Source organism: Eubalaena glacialis, chromosome 6 (genome assembly GCF_028564815.1).
Source record: "Eubalaena glacialis isolate mEubGla1 chromosome 6, mEubGla1.1.hap2.+ XY, whole genome shotgun sequence".
Lineage (NCBI taxonomy): Eukaryota > Metazoa > Chordata > Mammalia > Artiodactyla > Balaenidae > Eubalaena > Eubalaena glacialis.
In genome coordinates this window covers 39,440,582-39,456,537 of record NC_083721.1, presented here as the reverse complement: position 1 = coordinate 39,456,537, position 15,956 = coordinate 39,440,582, and the positions used below count along the sequence as shown (strand labels likewise).

The 15,956-nt window shown below is 32.5% G+C and overlaps 1 protein-coding gene across 1 annotated transcript in view; it reads right to left on the bottom strand.

The window, feature by feature from the left end:
* CADM2 (cell adhesion molecule 2) overlaps positions 1-15,956 on the bottom strand; it is a 243,622-nt gene that overhangs the window by 162,733 nt on the left and 64,933 nt on the right. The window lies entirely within an intron of this gene.

Genomic DNA, 15,956 nt, shown 5'->3' with positions numbered 1-15,956 from the left:
CTTCAAACAGAAAAGAAGAAATTTTGAAGCATCAAGAAGGAAGAACAAATGAGAGAACAAAAAATATGGGTAAATACAATATAGACTACTCTGCTGCATTTTCCTGACTATATGATGGTTAAAACAAAAATTATACCATCAACTGATGCAGTGTTCAAAATGTAAAGAAGGAATAGTCAAAACAAATAAAAAGTGTCAGGGCAAAAGGACCTAATGGAAATAAGGTTTCCATACTTTACCAGAAGTGGTAAAACTGGTAGACTGTGCTAAGTCGTATATGTATAGCATTTCAATACCTGGAGCAACTACTAAGAAAATATACAAAGTGATACATTCAAAAACTCTATAGATAAATTAAGATGAAATCCTTTTATATAGTGTCTTGAAATAACTAAAATTATAGAGATGGACGGTTAAGGTTAGTAAGGGGTGGAGCGGAGTGGGAGTGATATGAGTGTGGTTATAAAACTACAGCACAAAGGATCCTTGTGGTGATAGAACCGCTTTGCATCTTGACTGTGGTGATGGATACATTAACCTACATATGTAATGAAACTGGATAAAACTAAACACACACATACACACACATACACACACACACAAACGAGTACACGTAAAACCGGTGAAACTCAAATAAGATTGGTGGACTATGTCAATGTCTATTTTCTAGCTGTGATATCTTTCCAAGATGTTATTTGGGTAGAGGGTACATGGATTTCTCTGTATTATTTCTCACAACTGGGTATGAATCTACAATAATAACTCAGCTTAGAATATTTTATGCACATTAGATGGAATGGGGAAATGGTTTTGATATCAAAGCTTGAAACTCATTATATACATTTGCCACAGAGTAAGAGGGGGATCCCAAGTGCCATATATTCTAAAATTGCCTATACCTTTCCTCTGTGCTTTGTGAGAGGAGCAGGGAATTAAAAAATATATTTGGTAAAATTCTAAATTTTCATGATTTTAAATATACTTTAAAAATCATCCTCCCACTTACTCAATAACACACACCTGAATGATTATAGTCCATCTATTACCATTCTTTGTTACCTATAATTTCATAAGGAGACATACACTTGCAAGCATTTTCAAAACTGATTTTTATTGACTATAAAAATTAAGGAAGACTGATTACAATTGTGTTTGCGACTCCACTAGGTTACAGCAGACTTTTTATAAAAATGTCTATTTTGTACTCTATCTCCTACACTCCCTATTATATATGCCTTGTTCAGTTGCTAGAGGAAAACAGGGGGACACAGATTTGTCATTTCCCCAATAGGACCTCATGCTATACCAACCACTTTTCAAAGGTATGATTTTATTTTAAAAAATATTTATCACATATTTCTTGGTTTTTTAATAAAAAAAGAAGTCTCCAAAAGGGAAAACCTCAGGTTCCTGCAATGATACTGTGTAGGTAAAACATGTTACTCAGCCCCTGTGTTCAATTTCATTTCTTCTAACACAGGTCGCACTGACAGAGAGACAGAGCTTACAATTTTCAGTGAATCTTGGCAAAAGGAATTTAATTCTCTTTTGGTCAGACTATTTTATGGAAACTATATAATATATTATATATATATAAACTATATAACTACATAATATCACTGAAGTCAAACTGCATTACTCAATGCATACAAATAGAAAATGTTCATATTTAAACCATTTGTGTGGAGTAATGCTAAAAGCACTGACTTTGGTATCAGATGATCTGCTTTAGGCACTTATATGAGGTCAGGTTTCCTGTGGATAATAATTCCTGAATCATTTCCATCTTCGCATTATGAGAACTATGATATCATGTTATATGTAAAGTGATTTAAACAAATGTGCAATGATATATTAAAATATTTTAGGTTTGGAACCCTGATGAGAACCTAAATATTTAAAGTCTGAAATGTCTCGATTCAGCTTACCAAATCATATAATTCTTTGAGTTGTTTTATAATTACTACCAGGTTTGACTAAAAATTAGGCTCTGAAAAATAGAATACATGTATTTTAATGTAAGCTCTGTCATTGGTTAGCCATATGAATAGGTAAGTCACTTATCGTGTACCCCAGTCTGCTGAGTGTTAGGTGGAGATAATAACAATTGAGTGAAAGTATAAGGTATATGGTTTAGAGAAATGAAATACATGAATAGATATTCAAAACCTGAAAACATATTCCCAAAAGGGAAGAAAGTGACACAATTAGCAAAGGGATTATTTATTGTATAAATTTCCTTGATAATTCATTTGCCAAAAAACAAAGAGCTGCCTAAGGAAATTTTTATTGGACTGAACATTTTATTTTATTTTATTTTAGTAGCTATAAACATTTTTTATTATAGAGAAGTTAAGTGACTTCAAGATTGGAAAGTGTCCATTGTATTTGGACAGTGTCGGTGAGTTTGGCTATATCATGAGAGGGTTGCTAAGAAGGAACCAGATTGCACTCTTGGATGAGAAGAGTAGGAGACAGTCCAGGGTCAGAAGGAAGGGAGGCTATTTTTCTGGAAGGAAGAGACTGAATCATATTTATAGGCTCAAGAGAAAGGGGATCAATAAAGGCATGAAAAATAGAAACGGCATCTCTGGTACAGATATCTTCAGGGCCTGTTCTCCTAGCAGCACCTCCCCACTTCCCCCCTCACCAGAGAAATCCCTTTGGACTGAACATTTTAAACAAACCTTACATCCACAGCATTTATCTTTTCAAGTTTGTAAATACTTACGATGTCATCTGCAGTTCTCTTTATCACAGCATTTTAAGTATGAAAGAAAAAAAGGAAACCTTTTAAAGTCCAAAGAGGGGTGAAATATAACTCAATGGATTCCCTGTGAGCAGGATCCTTGTCTTGCTCACCTCAGCTCCCTGCATCCCAACTATTTGCACAGCAAGTTTCCAGTGAATGACTATTGAATTGAAACCGAGAGTCAAACTCTGTCTGTATATGATAAGAGCAGAGTGAAAAAGAACTGAATTAGGAAGTCCTCTTTGATACATCCCCCATGGGAGAAAAGCCCCCAAAACAAGAAAAAAAGTGTCTTGTTTAGACACTGTTGAGCATAAAAGACCTAGAAACATCATGCTGCAAATTTTTTTTTTTTAAAGTGATCGTTCATTGAACAATTATTTGAAATACTGAATGAGTGATCTCTGAAGCTACTGTTGTGTTACCTTATGGTTTCCAAATGAACACAAAAGGTAGTAGAGACTCAGAAATAATCCATACTTTCTACAGAGTAAGTTGCATATATTTATAGTGAACCTAAGAAGAAGAATCGTAATATTGTCGGTTGCAGTGAATTCAATCTTTAAAAAAAAGTGCTTTCGTTTGAGCACACAGAATGTTCACGATTATCTAAATATCTTTTAAAAAAATAAAACCTCAAACATTTCATTGAAAGAAATAGATTTTAAACATTACCCTAGGAATAACTGAAGAGAACAAATGAGTATGTGGAATAAAAGAATGAAAGGTAATTATTCACACACCATAGAGATTAAAATGAGCTAATGAGTTAAAAGTAGGTTACTCTGAGGCCACACCGCATCAGCTATTAGGTGCCTGCCACCCACTGGTGAGGTGATTTAACAGTTCAAAACGCTGAACTCTAGAGAATTTAATCTTAGCTGCAAATAAGAAGCACTGACCAATGAGTAAGAATCTATTAAATAGTGCTTAACACTGGATAAAAATTATTTTCTCAATATATCATTGGTTCTAAATAGTTCATCAATCATACAAATGCATATTTGGTATTCATGCTGGGTAAAATAAAAATTCCTAAGACGACTACTTGGAGAATTTTATACACATTTTATACTGATTTCTAACAAAAGTTACTGGCATAGTTAATAAGTTGTATATTAATTAGTTTTAAACCAAATTAACTTAATAACATTAGTACTATTGAATTTATCTGACATTATTCATTTAAGAACCTAATAGCAATTTGTATACACAAAATTGTATACAAATTGTATACACTTGCATTAATAGTTTTCCTTTCTTAAGTGTTGTGATCTTTATAAAGGTGATCACATACTTCTTGCCAGAAACATTTTCAAATATGTCTTAGTTGGTTTCCAGTGAGTAATAATTTATGTCACACTTTAGGGTGCTTGAATAAAGATAAAAAACATATTTCATTATGTAATCATTTTAAGAGACTATTAAAATGCAGCAAATAACAATATCATTGTTTTTGCATTTTTTCTAGTTCACCCATTTGACCTAAAACTTTCCCAAATCAGGATTATATCTCTTTATATTTACATTTATTTTTATAAATATTTATATTTATACTGTCTACAAGGCTTTACACATACCATGATACATGTAGATGTCCATTAAATTTTATTGGATTAAATTTAATATGTGGGTCATCAGTCTTTTATATATAATAATAGTCTATAATTGTACATATTAACATCATTTTAGAAAATTCCATATATTAAGTGAATATTATATGCTGAATGATTTTTATTATTATAATTCACTATATTTTACAGACAAGTACTAAAGGAAAAACCTACATCAAGATGATAGAAGTCATTTCAAGTGTCATCCTGGCTACTTAAATTCTCAATGTCAGCATGTTTCCAAGAGCATACCATCCTACACTCATAGGCTTTAGCTGAAGCAATCACTGCACATATTTAGAAGTTTTTATAAACATATTACTTTCCAACCAGTAAGTTCCATCTTGTAAAGTAAGTTTAACATCACTGGTGTGATGGAATTTCAAGAACCATACGTATGTCAGTCTTCATTCTCCTTGTTCTCAGCTCAAGTCCCATCCAGGTGTCCCCACTTGATTCTTATGGGGAGTTTAGATATGTCAGTACAATAAGCCAAGTTCTGCCTAGGGAAAGATATATCGAAGAATGCTGTATATGGACTTTGATTCAATATCAAGTTTCAGTGTTGTTTGCTGACTAATAATATAATCCTTCTCATGATTCTGACTTTGTTGTTTTAAGGTTGCCCACACCAGCACTTCTTTGTTTCCCAACTTCTGCAAACAGGCTTGTTTTCTCTCCGAACACTATCCACTTAGACCTGTGCTAACTACCTACTCTGCTTTGCCCCTACTGGTTTCTCTAGAACTGCTCACTAACCAAACTGACCCAGGCAATCTGCTAACCTTGTTTTATCAGCTGAAATATCTACTATCCCCAAGGGTAAGAACTAGGACGAGTAATTAAAGTTTCAGTGAGGTCAACTTTGTTTTGGTATACCAGAATATTTTTTTGCTAATTAAATCTGTATCCTAATAAATCAGAGAGGAAAAATAAGTCAAATAAGCTCTAATAAAGTTTCAAATGGGCCACAGATTCAGGGCTTAACTCTTGTCAGACCTCACAATTAGTATATTGACACGTATGATGTCAAAATATGCCTCTAGACATTGTAAAACAGGCAAGATAAAGAAGGAAATCTAGCCATTCTTACTCTTATTATAAAAGTGTTATTTTATTTGTTAATAGCCCAAATGTTTTATTTGTGTAAATAGTATAATCATATACTAATTACATTCAGTATATGTTATTTGTAATAGTACTATGGACTGCCAGAAATAAAGGAGTTAAAACATACAGACAGAATAAAATATCAAGCTAGTGAATCCTTTTCTGTGTTGTTCTTTTACAGTCATACAACACAAAACAATCTAAATCAACCTTCCGGAAAATTGGTAAAAACAACCATTGTTCCAGAGCTGATATTTGGTATACCAAGTTTCAGCTGGGACTGAATTTTTACTAAAACCATAGTAAATGGAGTTTTAGAATAGAAATTCGAACAGAACCCAAGCAATAAGTCTGGAAACTGTGTCACTATTTGAAGGAAGTTTTTCCAGTGGTAGAATTTCAATTTTTAAGCCCCAGCTTTTCTTACTTCAAATGTATAAAAACAAATAGTCATTACTCTCATCCCTATATTTGTAATCTGTTATTATGAAACACGTGAAAAAGCAAAATGTTACCATGCCTAAAATGTACCAAAAATTAATAAACTTGGGTATGGAAAATTTATTAATATGTTTGAAGAATGAATATAAACTCCATGGTATTTCTACTTTCCATCTTCTTGTCTGTGTTACGGCTTGCCCCTCTTCCTCAGAGTGTCCTCCACATGACATGTCTAGAGGGAAACCCTTTTGCTCTTTCACTCTATTAAATTCCTAAAGCTCTGAATATAGACTGGATTCTTAATACACCTATATACCTACCCAATTTTCTGTCTTTAAGGTAACATTTAAACTGTGTGTCATGTAACATAAGACCCTAAAGATCAGAAATATGTTCACTTTTCTAGTCTATTTCCCCATCCCTCCTCAAAATGCCTAATAATTTAGAAATACCTGAGCATTTGTTCAAATGTGGTGAGTAATCCATACCTCTTTACCTAAAGGCATATATTCCCTCTGCATGTCTCCAGTTCATACTTGTCACTCAAGCTAATTAACATATTGCTTTCTTGGTAAATTCTTTCATACCGTCCACCTCCAGCCACGTTCACTCCTTCCTTTAGGTTTCCAGGGCAGGAATGTACATGAAGCTCAATAATAATTTGTTGAGCTAATGAGAGAGTAAAAGTGAACATTATATGGTCCATTGTTTATATACTGATATGTACCATTTATCTTATTATATGGTAATCTCCTGGAGCATCCAGCCATGGATGAGATTAATTCCTACTGCCCAGTCACTAGCAAGGTGCTCTGAATATAAATTCCATCTCTCCATTGGATAAGTGAGTGAATGAGCAAGTGAAAGCTGAAAGCACAGAGAATAAATAAAATGGCAGGTGCACCTGGTGAATCATTTCATATGATAAGTCAGCAGAGTATGCTCTAGAAAAGTGACATATTTTTACATGACAATGACTTTGAAAATTTATGTTCTAATAGATTCCTTGCACCTGATAAATTTTCATTTTGTAAAATTTGACTTAAAAGGAGTTTGCAGCTTTTGATTTTTAGTTTCTAAATCTTTAATTTTTTCTCACTTATGTAGTATCAAAGTATCATTAATAGAGACCAAAATTTTAAAAATAACATATAATAAATATTTTCACAATTCAAACAAAACATTTTTCTAAGACCCCATTCTAAATATCTTTCTGTATATTGATATAATTTGACTTAAGTAACTGAAACTTAAAATAATCTAAGACAGCTGAGTTGTCATCCTGTACTTTACAGTGGCCTAGGCCTGTAAATCTTCTAAACTTATGGATTCAGACATTGAAAATTTACTACTTCTCTTTAAGATTTTAAGTAGGCTTATCTTATTCCTACTTTCACAATGTCATATGGCAAAAAGAACTCTGTAAAGCCAAAGCAAACACACTTAAATCTTCTTTTGTATCTCTAGATAACTGTCTAGAAATCATTACACCCACTAATTTTACAGTATGGATTTGCTTTCAGATGAAGGGTTGCATTTCAGTTGTTTAAAACACAGGAAGTTTCTTTAACGTGTAACAGTAAAGGACTGCTCAAGGTCGTTGGTGGAGGACAACTTACACTACACAAGCATCAGTGATATACACTGCCATCTTCATCTTGTGACTGTGAAAGTCTTCTGAGAGAAAGTGAGCCTGGGGAAGCATGTGTACACAATTTAATGGCAGAGGCCTGGAAGCACACATACCACACACACACCATTCCATGTCCAAGCACATGGCCATACTTCAAGGGAGACTGGTAAATGCAGTCTGGCTGTATGCATAGGAAGGAGAGATATTAGTGAGCAGTTAGTAGTTTCTGCCTTGCTACTGTAGGCTTATTTGTACTACTATATCTATATATGCTAATGTTTCTATAAAAAATTAATGTAGATATCCAGGAATGATAAAAAACAATAGATAATATACTTTCTCTAAAATAGTCATAATTTCAGTGTGTTTTGGTACAAAAATTCTACCTAGTTACTAAATTATGAAAAAGAATTACCAATCTATTACTTATGAACGTGTTCTTCTCAACACTGCTTTAGATTCAGCAAAGGAGAAATATCTATAGAAGTAACACTATAGTTATTTTCTATTGACTGTGTCATCCTCTAAGCTATAAGCATGACCCTAGTTTTAGAAAATGGGAGGTGAATTATTGTTCATTATTTACTAAATTAAATTTTTTAGGAAAAAATACTATTCAGGATGGTTTATATAAATTATAAATGTATATTAATTAGATACATATACATGTATATATTTGCCAAATAAATTATGTAATATTCATTTCAATTCTGATATCAATTTGAAATAAAATTCTGTATATCTTCTTAAATGAACTAATAATACAACTCTACTTCAATTATAAAAAGAAAACTCTACAGGTCTCTATATAATGATGGAATCAACTAAAATGTGAACTCCTCACTTGAGAATTCCAAATAAACTTTCATGAAGATAACTACTGGAAAAGGAAAACTCTGCTAACATACACTCTCACACGCACACATACCTCACCCATATATTATCATTATATACTAATTTCATCTCTTTGCCAATCCATATACTATATTTTGATAAAGAATAAAAGCAGTTCCAAATCTGTAAACCATATATGATAAATATATATATATATATTTAATTCTGGGAATGTTTTCACTAGAAAAGAAAACATTGACTAGACGAAGTGGTTGCTGGCATGTGAAACTGAGATCATATTTATGCTGATCAAATCACTGAATGTTAGAAGCTAGTGAGAGGTTGATTTGGGTTTAATATAGAGATTGTCTTTCTATTTATTGAGCTCTTCGCAATTGTATTGAGCAAACTTAAGAGATAAGTTTGTCAAAAAAGTTGTTTAATTAATGGCTACCTGGTCTCCTGCCAGGAGTGTTTAAATGTCTTTCATTGCAGGAGAATATGTCCTAAGTGACTTTTGAAGTCTCTTGCAATGATTTCAGAAATCTACTTTTGAAATTTACTTAAGAGTAACAGTTACTACTTTCAATCATAAACTGAATTCATAAATTTATTCAATCACAAATAAGTCCTGATTTTAGTGACCAGGAATCACTAACTCAATGATATATTATACACAATGTATGGTTTTATCTATTAAAAAAACTTCAGTAGATTTTTAAGTTGTCTTCAGCGAGAGAGAGAAATATATATATATATATATATTTTGTATGTCTGTGTAGATATATATAAAACTGTAATATATAAAATACTTTACATCAGATGATTCCTTTTCCCGCAATATCATCTTGCCTGGATAAAAATTAGAGGCATTTCATTCTTATTATTAGTGTATCACTCTGTACAAAAAATAGGTTGAGGAGAAAAAATATATACCATCTGTCAGATGACATAAGGACATAATAGAAACTTAGCTTATGAAATTCAGACCTAAAGTGCCAAAAGATTCACTTTGTATATGAAGCATTTGAAAAAAATCAAATAAATATATCATTTCTAGTAGTAACACATCAATCAAACAAGTTCTACAAATAATGTAGCAAAGTCCAATTTTATAACTTTAGTCTTTAGAATTCTTTTCACAACTCAAAGTTTAAATAATTTATAAACATACAACATCGACTATGATTTATTACTAATAACAAATGCCCCAATGCTGTTATATGTGCAACTACATTCTAGTTTGGTGAATGAAGACCATGTTTATTAGAAGCCTTATCCTAACATGAATACCACACAATTGTATTTAATGTATTTTATATCTGTTTAACATCTAGTAAGGGTAGTTTTATGAGGGATAATTGTTATTAATCATCGTAATTTAATAACTCTAAAATTCTGATACACATTTTCAAAGATCTTATATAGACAAACTTTTTTCCCTGTCTCCCACAAATAAAAGTTTGTGAATATTTTGTTTGCTTCTTCAAAACAGTATTTCCCTAGGTGTTTGTCACATTTCCTTATTTTCCTTGAGAAAATATCTTTCAGCCTTTGGTACAGTTCACAATTTGATACAGCTCACTATTTGCCTGGATTCAGAGAACAAGAAAATGATGTGGTATTTAAACTAAACAGTTTCTGTAAGCTCTCATTCTTTCCAGCAACCTACAATATATTGGTCTCTTCATAAAAATACGAAATTCATATTTTACATCCCACCATAAAAACCACCATATGTAGCCATGTGGTATTACTCTCATCGAGCATTTATATCAAAGAGAAGATTAGATGTCATGCTATTATGGAAATGCATACACAAAGGTACATTGGGAATGGAAAACACCTGCCTTCATTAAAGAAACTAGCCTTTGGTATTTGTGATCTTTTAACTTTACAAGGTCCCACACCCTGTGAAAGCCTTGCATTGGTATTTGTAAAATAGGAGGAGAAAATGACTCAAGACTATGCTGTGGCATGTTTCTAATAATCCCAAAGTCTCATCTCCTACAGTCTGAAATTTGGTTTAAATTTTCAGTTTTGCCGTCGTTTTGTGGACAATATTAGATGAAATAAATTCTATAGTACACAAACTTTGAAAATCTAGGAACCTGTTAATACATTTAAGAAAATCATTTTATATTTTTGAAATTCAGGCACAATCACAAAAGACATCAATATAATACAGATTTCATTAATACTAGTCCATAGATTTCTTTGAAACATGTTTAACATTTTTCATTGCCAATGCACATTTGTTACCGGAAGTTTAACAACTTAACCTTTGCATCTGTTCAAGTGGCCTCAGTTTCTCTACTTCTTACTATTTTCCCCTTATTGTGGGGAGGAGGGGATTTGTGAATCTTCCAGAAAGTAAATATTGCTTCTGAAAAATCAGCCAATTAATACTGATCATGAATATTGTTTTTAAAATGTCTTCTTATATAAATCAACATTCAGTGGGAATGTAATAAATCTCAGAGTAATAAAAATAAATCACAATTTACTATGTAGAATTAAGGAATGACATCCTACTTTCTAAGTTTAAAGCATTGATTTTTCCCTTTTTACATCATATAATTTGATTTTTCTTTACTTCAGTTATCTAAATTGGCTTTTGAAAAGTTTTAATTAATATTAAATTATATGCTAATATTTAGAAGTCTGGCAATGTGTAAAAAATATATGGCACTCAAATTTTGCTTATAACAGATTTTAGCAAAAGGCAGATAAATTCAGTGACTAAAAAACAAAATGCAACATATCTTAATATGTCACTACAACTAAAGTATAACATTTTAGCAATTTTTCATATGTTTACAGTCTACTATAAATAATTTTATATATACACAATTATTTATATTGCATATAAGCTCATATAATTTATATAAATACATACACTTCTAGAGAGACACACTGTATATATAAATAATCATAAAAATAAATAAATAAATAAGGCAATTTAAAATGAAATATGGAAAAAAATCCAGATACAACTAAAACGATTGATGCTGAGAAGCTAGGACACATGAGGAGTGACTGATGAAAGCTAATTTGATAAAAGGTTTTTAGGAGTGAGTATGGAAAGAGACTTTTTTGCAGTAATTCACACAAGTAATATGCCAAAACTTACTGAAAAGATGAGAAAAAGTATACATCAAATTAGACACATCATGTGAAATCTATAATAAAAGAGCACATTGTGTTTTACTGCATTAAATATAATGGTTCCGCAGTAACCTTGAACTCCTACTTTGTAGCTGGGTTGAATTGAGATATACTGTGGAGGTGCCTTCTGAAATCCATAGAGAAAGCACAACCACACACTACTCTTGCTAATTCTCAGGAGGGAGATCCATAGTGTGACACGTACTACTTCAAAGGCTCCTGTACTTCCTGACTCCCCAGCTTTCCTAGGAAGCTCTGAGATCTGGACTTTCGGCTTTGAGCTTGACTTGGCTTTGGAGACTGAGGCAGCCCAACAACCAGCCTACCCTGTGGAAAAGATCCTGGCTCCCCCTTGGAGAGCTTTCACTGAGATAATGAGGACCATATGAAAGGGAGGAGTGTATAAAACAGCCTTCCAATGCAGGAGAGAATAAGAAAAATACGTGTTTTAGAAATAATCTGCTACAAAACTGTATTCCCTTACATTCCACAACACACTTAGAGCAGCCTTACTATGTGAATACTTTCTGGGATTTCTCTCCTGGACATACCAAAAAAGCCATCAATTACCAAATAAGTGCTACTCTTTGAATCAACCAGAATTATGTTCCCACTGAGCCCCGGAGATCTTATGTTATAATAAACAGTTAGGCAAAAAAAAAAGCAATATCCTGGCAGCCAAATTGGAAGTGGCAGTGGTACATCAAGGAGGTTCAGAATTCATAAGTAAAATGTAGGCAGAAGATGGAAACAGGGAGAGTTTCTATAAATGCACCAGTAGGATTGCAGTGGTCCTGAGATCCCAAAAAAATTAGGGCAGTTGAGATCCCATCTAAGATCAACAAGGCTACAGGTGATTAAGCAAGCTAGAGATTGGGGACTGTGTTAGGAGATAACATATTTATCTACCATCCAGTTGTAGAATAAGAAGGGAACTGAGAGTAATATTTACATGTTGAATGTCATCATGCATTAGATCTGGGTAGACCTCTCCCTACTAAGAGATGAATGAGGCTAGGATGACTAGTTTTCTACCAAAAAAAAAAAAAAAAAAAAAGTGTTCTCCATTCCATATTTAAATCCAGGAGGTAGTTGCCCAGTGAAGGTGTTGTCTCAGCAACTCCTTATTATGGATTAAAGCAAAGTGACTAGATTTAGCCAATGAAATGTAAGTGAAGCGATATATCTCACTTCATTGCTAAGGATTTTAAGAAGTTGGCGGAGCTTCTCCACCCTCTCTTCTTCCTTCTCCTGTTTTGAAGTGGGGGCTTCCAAAGCTCTGGGCGATGAAAACGCCATAAAATTGAAGAACCAAGGGTCCCTGAATCCCCATAGAGTGAAAGACCACAGACGCTAAAAACTTTTGTATTGAACACTACTTCAGAGAAAATTAAAATTCTATTGCCTTTAACTCCTGAAATCTGTGAGTTTGTTAATGAAGCTTGCATTAATGTAACTAATAAAAATTAGTTAAATGAAAAATAAAATGATTCCAATGAAAAATACTACTGATCAAAAGAAAGGGACATAATGCCAAAGAACTACTATAGGATTTGCTATAGGAACAAGAAAATATATTAGACAAGTGATTAGAAATCTCAGTAGGCTATAAGAAAATACAAACTCTTTACAAAAGGAAGAAAGATACATAGGGAAAATAATCTGAAATATAATGAAAGCAGGATACAATAAAAAAATGAAGATGAAGATAGATTTAATATACAAAAGAATTCAAGTCCAAAGTAAAGGCAGCAGTCAAAGCCATATAACTATAGTGAAAATGGAAACAATGATGTTAGATGAACAACTTGAGATCTCTCAGAATGCAGAAGAAAAGGCAGTACAAGCAACAAGAGAAACTATATATGCAGCTTTTTGTTGGGTGTGTGTGCAGAGAGAGAAATTACTAAGAAAAATAATGCACAGACAACTGTATCTACATTAGCAGAGTAATTTCTAAGGCTAAAATTAACCTGTGTTTTTATTCTGCAAGTAATTAAATCCCTGAAACAAAAAGAGCAATTTCATCGCAACTGTGAGAATGAAAGGTTATAAAGCAAAAATTATATAACCAACAAGTTTGCCTTCCACATGATATTGCAACAGAAAAAAATTATTAGATATGCAAGGTCTCAGAAAAATTCCATCTATTTCTTTTTTTAAGAAAACCATTTGAAAATATTTTACTGCAGAAAGGAAGAAAATCAAGAGAACAGGCTGTCGTTTTTAGGGGAGTACTGACCTAGTCTCTCTATCTTAGTGAAAGTCATTTCAATTTTACCCAAGATTTATGTACAAAAAATAGCCATCATAACATTACTTATAATAATGAAAAAGTATAAATAAACTTAATATCCAATATTAGAAAACAAACTTTTTAATGAAGTATGAAAAAGCCTTCATATTATAAGCATGCAGACCTTTAACACAGGGAAATGATATAAGCCTAACTGAAAACAGAAGGATGCAAAATTCAGTATTCAGTACAGTATCGATTTCATTATAAAATAGAAAAAGTACCTAATGGAATGTTGGAATTTGGGATGATTTGTTTTCCTGCTTCTTTGCACTTTTATGACTTTTCTCATTTCCATCAACTAAGCATATCTATTTTAAAAACGTTAAAACTTTACAAAATACAGAATAAATAGCAAATTCTATTTTGGCACTTTATTATATGGTTATTGAAATTGGTTATTAATTAATTATAGGGCCACTTCATTTATTTAGGCTGCTTTTTAGCAATAAACATACCATAAAATCTCATTGTAAAATGTGGAAGTAAGACAATGCGAAGGTAGATGACATTCCAGAAAATAGAAAGAAAAAGGAAAAGGAAGTTGGGATAATCTTATTAATTGTATTAAAGTCTTATACTTTCTACTTCACCATTTTTATCAGTATTACAGCTCAGATATCCATTTCTGAACAAACATACATTATTCAAAGAAATATCCCATCTCCCATAAAATAAACATAATTTAAAATTTAAAAAAGTATTTCTTGTAGCACTAAACACTTTCTGGGTTTATGATAAAAATATTGAAATTCTTTGTTTGATTTACATGTTACACATATGTAGAAATTTATTAGTTTTCTTGTAACACATAATTTTGAAAAATAAAATCCATATATCTTATTTACGTTTCATTTATTTAAGAAATATTTCTTTAAAACAAAACACCTCTATATTCTGGAGGCTTTGGCAGCAGTGTAAATGTTCTCATCTGTGGTAGAGGACATTATATTACAGGAAAATATTTCCATACTAAAACAGTATATAATAAATAGGTATTTTAAAAATTTATTTATGAGGATTATGAGGAAAACAGTCTTTAAGACAAATAGAAGAATACACCAAATGTCACAGACTTGAATGATGACATAATACCCTCTTGCCTGTGATGGTGACACAAAACAGCAAAGGACACAAAACTGTCAGTCTTGTTGTTTATCTTCTATCTGAGACTAATAAAAGAAGGAGGTGATTGATGGCACAAAGACACAAACACTGCCTTAGACATACAGTTGTTACCTTTTATACATATATAAAAGTATTGTATTGATGGTTTTAAGGACACCTTACTTTTCTAGCTTCCTAAGATGCTGTCTTTACCTAAAAGAGAAATAAAGGAACTTATAGTTTGATTATATGAAAAGTTATACATTACCCCTCTTAGATATTACCCCTTCTTGATATACTATTTGAACGTGTTATATTTGTGCTCATGTATGTGTGTGTATATATGTTTCTATACATATTTAAATGTTCGGGCAGAGAGAGAGTAAGAGCCCTAGAGAAAGAAGGCACAGAGAAATAGAGACAAATTGAGAAACACAACAACCAAAAATGAACACCTCGGATGTGGATTCTTTTTTTTAATATATGTTTCTTCCAAATACAAAATTAATTAACACATTTGTTCAAAACACTAAATATGTATAGAGGAAGCGCCAAAGAAGTAGTAAGTGCCTGTACTGATTTTTAAGAGCTTGCAATTTATTTGGAGGAGATTAAACGTACAGATATAAGATACGTAAGTGATAATTGCACAGCAAGTGAATGATAATGCAGCGAAAAATTCTTAAATCAGAGCTGGGGAGAGCAAGTAATTAAACAGGGATTTAATGAGTCGAGAAAACTATTTTGGAGACTTTGAACATGGGGTTAGGCCATGCATGGATGGGCAGCTATAAGCAGAGGAGGACAAAGAACAGAGAATCAGCTTCAGCAAAAGGAAGACGGTCTCAGTAACGGGGGGGCAGGCACAGAAAAGGAGTATGTATTTCTACATGCACACATACACATGTGCACACTCCTGGTCCCCTGTGCTCACGGCTCCCTCTGTCTGGGGTGTCCCCCTACAAAGCTGCCAATTCCAAATCTTATCTTGAAAAACTGTCT